Source organism: Tenrec ecaudatus, chromosome 15, assembly GCF_050624435.1.
Source record: "Tenrec ecaudatus isolate mTenEca1 chromosome 15, mTenEca1.hap1, whole genome shotgun sequence".
NCBI lineage: Eukaryota > Metazoa > Chordata > Mammalia > Afrosoricida > Tenrecidae > Tenrec > Tenrec ecaudatus.
Window position 1 is genome coordinate 75957822 of NC_134544.1, and position 6000 is coordinate 75963821.

The window sequence follows — 6000 nt, forward strand, 5'->3', positions numbered from 1 at the left end:
GAGCAGACACGTGTGTGGTGAGGTGTTTCCTGCCAGAGGCTGTGGTTTTCCTCCCACTTGAGCCAGAGAATTATTAAGCTGTACATTCAAGACTGTAAGCAGTGTAGCTTGTGACACTTCATTCTTATTTCTTTGTGAAACAGGTTTTGATGTAAGGTAGAAAGGGGGAACTGATTATAAGAATCTGCGTATAGCCTCCTCCCTGGGAGAGGGACAGCAGAGAAGAGGGCGGGGGGAGGTGTCAGACAGTGTAATATATGTCAAAATAATAATAATAATATATGAATGATGAAGGGTTCATGAGGTAGGGGGGCGTAGGGAGGGAGTGGGGAAATGAACAGCAGATATTAAGGGTTCAAGCAGAAGGCACATGTTTTGAGAATGATGATGGCAACAAATGTACATATGTTCTTGACACAATAGATGGATGTATGGATTGAGATAAGAATTGTAAGAGCCCAAAATAAAATGATTTGAAAAATAAAAGAAAAAAAGAATTTTAAATAAATAAAATGAAAAAGCAATAAAAATCGAACAACCATACTTCAAGACCCAAACCCTGGATTTTGAGAAGGATGTCTATCTTTGAAGAACCATCCCTTGTGGATTATTCTTATGAAATAATCAAATCTCCATAAACTGGATATCTGGATAAGAATTTAATCTCCGATTTTTTGTTATCCCCAAACCCTCACCGGCTGCTGTTTTTAATGAATCTGAATTCCTTCTATGTTCCAGGCAGTGCCATGAAGCCTGGGACCAGTCGTCTGTGTCCTGTGCCTAAGTAAAGGGTCTTTTTTCCACTGTCTTCTCAATCAATATCCATAACCCGGAGCACAGCTATGAAACCCTGATTTCTTCAGTAGGAGATTCTATGGCAAATGTTAGATACTGTGAGGGGTCTCCTGTCATGATTTGAATAACTAATATCCCATTTGTAGAATCCTTGAAAAGGAAGTGCTATCTATTAAATGATGTGCCTCACTGAACCCCAGCACAGCTAAAGACACACAGACTCCAGAATTTATTTTCAACATCTCCATCTATCCATCCATCCTCTGTTTTTTTGTACTTATGTCTGTCTGGACCAGAGCTACAACTTCTCTGTTCCTATAGCACAAGTTTTCAGAGTTTTTGAGGTAAAAGTATTCTTAATTAGTTATCTGCCCAAGGAAACACCTTTCCTGATTTCACTGAATACACCTCTCCCCCCAGGACGTTATGTGGATGTGGACCTCCTGAGGGCAGGCAAGCGAGGATGCAGTCAGGAATGTGGTTTCCTGGCTTGGTCACCATCAGCGTGGAGGCAGCCACTGGAAAAGCAGGGCGAGAATCTCAATGTGTGGGGTGAGTGGCCAATGAGCCAATCACAGAGAAAATTATTTAAAGGATCACTTCCAGACTCACTACATATAAATGTAGATAACTTCCCAAACACATTAGCCCTGTGTACACCTGTAAAGTCCACAGCTTGTCCAAGGAACAAAGGCAGAGGACATAAGGGATGTGTAAATTTACACATATAGCACGCACTGCTCATTATTAAACTGTAGTTTACTTCCTAAGTCCTGGCTGTTGAGTGATTTCCATGTATGTTTCTAACCACCAGGTTGGCAGTCCACATCAACTGATTACTTCTTTGGAGAAAGATGAGGCTTTCTGCTCTTTTAAGAATTTACTGTCTTGGTAACCCACAGGACTATGAAAAATAAAAATAAAAGCACACAAAACTCTTATTTATTTAAATTTATTTATACAATCCAGGTGATTTGGGAACCCTGACCCCAGATAAACCATTAACAAAACAAAGACGGGAGGGAGAACACAAATATTTACTGAATATTAGTAGCCAAGGGGGACATAATTAATCTTGTCCATCAAAATCTGTCTCCCTGGGCAATATGTCAATGGGTGCTTTATACACAGTGTTGGAAGGTGTTGGAGGGTCTTTTGTTTCCAGGGTTTTCTCTTTGTAGGGGCATATCCACATCGCAGATAAAATTGTTAGTACTCTGTACTCAACTAGAAGTGCACTTTATATTTTAATACATTTTTATATCAAAGAAGAAACACAATAATTTGTCAACACACTATGTACTCTAACAGAATTGTGAATTTGAAGCAACAAAAAGGAAAGTTCATGAAGCTCCAGTGGGTCCTGTGGTGTGTTGCAGCATCAGGAGTACACACCATGGACAGCAAATTAAGCAACATGTAACTTATGTTGCATTAATTTATAATAAAATGGTGAATCTCTAATAAAATGCAAAATCTGTCAGAAAATGTAAAACTGTGGAATCTGTTCCACGTCCATAATCCGATACATTTACTTATGGGTGTGCTTGCCTACAACTTTAAACCACACCCACCATCTTTTCCTCAGGAGCGCACCATGGGGAATCTTCTGGCTCAGTCCTTGCTTCATGTAAGTAAAGTGAACCCCTTTCATTGTCATGCAGCCCTGTCTTTGTTTCTCAGACAGAGTGGTGTTGGTAACATGCCACACATTTCCTTTTGCTGAGTGTGTGTTTCAACCTAAAACTCTACCTGGTCATACAGAGTCACTATGAGTTGGAAGCAACTCAGTGGCAGTGAGTGTGGTGTTGGTGTTATCACAAAGAAGAAGATGGGGTCAGACTATCCCATGTCAGCTTCTGATAAGTCTGGAATTGTCTCTACTTTATTTCTGGGGCTTCTAATATGCAGAACATTTTATACATATCCATGTAAAATCTCAAACCGGGTGAAAAACATTATGTCATGAACAGGGTTCTCTAGGATCCACAGGCCTTGTCCATAAGTCATGTATTTCCTGTGAATATTCTTCTGACTAGCAGTTTCTTCTCTCTGGTAGGGTTGAGATTCCAAAAAAGTGGCTTGTCATAATGAGGTGTCCCTTACTTGTCACTAGTGATTATTTTCCCTGTTCCTAGTTGTCCATGATTGGGCCCATAGGTCCTCTGCCTAAGCTTAGTTAGGTATGATGAGCCCATTTTGCCAGAGCTGGATCTTCCAAGGCCTGCAGAAGAGTTTGCAGTAGGTGTTACCAATATTTTTAATAGAAAAAACAACCACTCATATCTAAGGAGCTGATGCTCAACTCCAGAACAATGTCTACCAAACAGTTCTCCCTGCAGCTGAGCTCAATGACCCTGAGGGGACAGCTGTCCATTACTGTGTGAGAGGAACAGTGAGAGTTCTCAGTTCTGTCGCAAACACAATGTCCCTGCCATAATGACATAGTTCTATAGGGATAATGGTGTAGTGGAAAGCACAGAGGCACGATTTTTGAGACCAGTGCAATGTGGGAGGCATGGGAACAAGGACCACCCTGTTAGCATCTAGGATTTCTGTTTCCTCCAAGAATTCTTTCTTCCTTAATATTTGTTACAAAACCCCATAGATAGTTCAATATTCTTATGGAAATAGATCTTGTGATATCTAAAGCAGATGGAAATCGAGTTACCATACAACCCAGCAATCCCCATACTGGGCATATACCCAGAAGAGGAAAGAAACAAACCAAGGCCAGACATCTGTGCTCCAATGCGCATTACAGCACAATTCACAATTGCAAGGAGTTGGAAACAACCCAAATTTCCACCAAATGACGAGTGGATTAAAAATCTGTGGTACACAATTCTACCTTGCAAACCTTGTTAGACCAGAGGATGCACAGCAGTACAGATGGGATCAGGAAACACAGGGAATCTAGGACAGATGGACCCCTCAGGATCAACAATGAGAGTGGTGATATCGGGAGGGAAGGGGGCAGGGGATAGAAAGGGGGAATCAATCACGGGGATCTACATATAACCTCCTCTCTGTGGGATGGGCAAAAGAAAAGTGAGTGAAGGGAGATGCCATGCAGTGTAAGATAAGATAAATAATAATTTATAAATTATTAAGGGTTTATGAGGGAGGGGAGTGCAGGGGATGGAAAAAAGGAAAATGAGGAGCTGATTCCAGGAACCCAAGCGGAAGGTGAATTTTGAGAATGATCAGGGCAATGAATATATGTGTATTTTACACAATTGATGTATGTAGGATTGTGATAAGAGTTGTATGAGCCCCAATAAAATGATATTTTAATTTACATATACAGCATGCACTGCCCATAATTGAATTATCATTTATTTCCTGAAAAAAAAAAGCTGTGGTACATACATACAATGGAGTAGTATGCATCACTGAAAAGCAGTGATGAATGTATGAAGCATATTGCTGCATGGGAAGAACTGGAGGAAATCATGCTAAGCGAAGTAAGCCAAGCACAAAAGGACAAGTACAACATGAGTCCGCTGAGGTAAGTTTAAAAAAAATGCAAAAGGGACATAGGGAAAAAGCTACTGTATACAAACATTCCTTGAGTAAGGACCAGGTAGTATGGCAGGGGCCGGAGCAAATCTTGGGATACATATGGTAGCCAATTAAAAGGATGTGGGGAAATATTAAAAAAAAAAAGGGTAGCGGGAACACAGGGCACTAACCCACCCAAGGGGAGGGTCTTGTGTATATCTCCACAGGGAAAGAGGAACCAGACTTCAACCCAGTGTTCCAAGATGTGTATGCAACTTGCTGGCATGGAGTTGGGAACCAGTGGAGAGGTCTGAGGGGCGAGCCCCAATCCCAACTACATGGACACTTTCTCCTCCCCTCATAATAGTTTATTTCAGAGGACAACACTGAATCTGAAGCTCCAGGAGAGGGACATGTCTGATCAGAGCACAAGGGAGCAAATGGGTAAGAGGAAGAGAGAGTGGAGCACATCCTGGCCCACCAAGCCTTGGGGACAATATTCACGCCCAGAGCAACCAATCAAGAGAAGACCACATGGCCAGCCCAACTATGAGACGTGACATCCCTCACTGACCCATAGCACTACAGGAGACAACACTGGAGACACAGTGTGGGAATTCTACCCGATCTGATCCTACCACACTGAGGCAAAACACTAAGGGTGTGCAACAGAACAGCAAGGAAACAGAGCAAAGAAGTCCCCAGGGAATACCAAAAATAGACTTTGGCGCTAGAGTTTGGCACCCCAACAGACTCCACTGGAAAACCCTCCTAAAGGCCAACAAACAGTCCTTGACCTAACTACAAGATTTTCTTTCTTGTTGCATTTTTTTTTTTGGTCATTGGGTTGTTGCTGTTGTTGCTTTGTTTTCTTTGGTTGCTTGGTTTTGCTCTGTCTTGTTTTTGTGCATGTTATTATCACCACAGGTCTGTCTAAATAAGATAGGCTGGATGAACAATATGGAGGAGAAAACAATGGGACCTACAATTCCAGGGGGACATGAGAGAGGAAGAGGTGGGGGGGGGGGAGGTAGTGATGTTAACAAGCTCAGGGACAAGGGAACAACAAGTGATCCAAATCGGTGGTGAGGAGGGTGTAGGAGGCCTGGTAGGGCATGATCAAGGGTAATGGAACCAAGAGGAATTACTGAAACCCAAAAGAAGGCTGATCATGATAGTAGGCCAAGAGGAAAGTCAAAGGTAATAGAGAAAAGAGCTACGAGGCAAAGGGCATTTATAGAGGTCTAAATAAAGGCATGTACATATGTAAACATATTTATATATGAGGATGGGGAAATAGACCTATGTGCATATATTTATAGTTTTAGTATTAAGGTAGCAGATGGACATTGGGCCTCCACTCAAGAACTCTGTCAATGCAAGAATACTTTGTTCTATTAAACTGGCATTCTATGATGTTCACCTTCCCAATGCGATAGCTGAAGACAAAGCGGGTGCATACACAAATGTGGTGAAGAAAGCTGATGGTGCCCGGCTATCAAAAGATATAGTGTCTGGGGTATTAAAGGCTTGAAGGTAAACAGGCAACCATCTAGCACAGAATCAACAAAGCCCACATGGAAGAAGCACTCGAGCCTGTTTGATCACGAGGTGTCAAAGGGATCAGGTATCATCAGAACAAAAAAATCAGATCATTGTGAATGAGGGGAAGAGTGTGGGCTGGAGACCAAAAGCCCATTT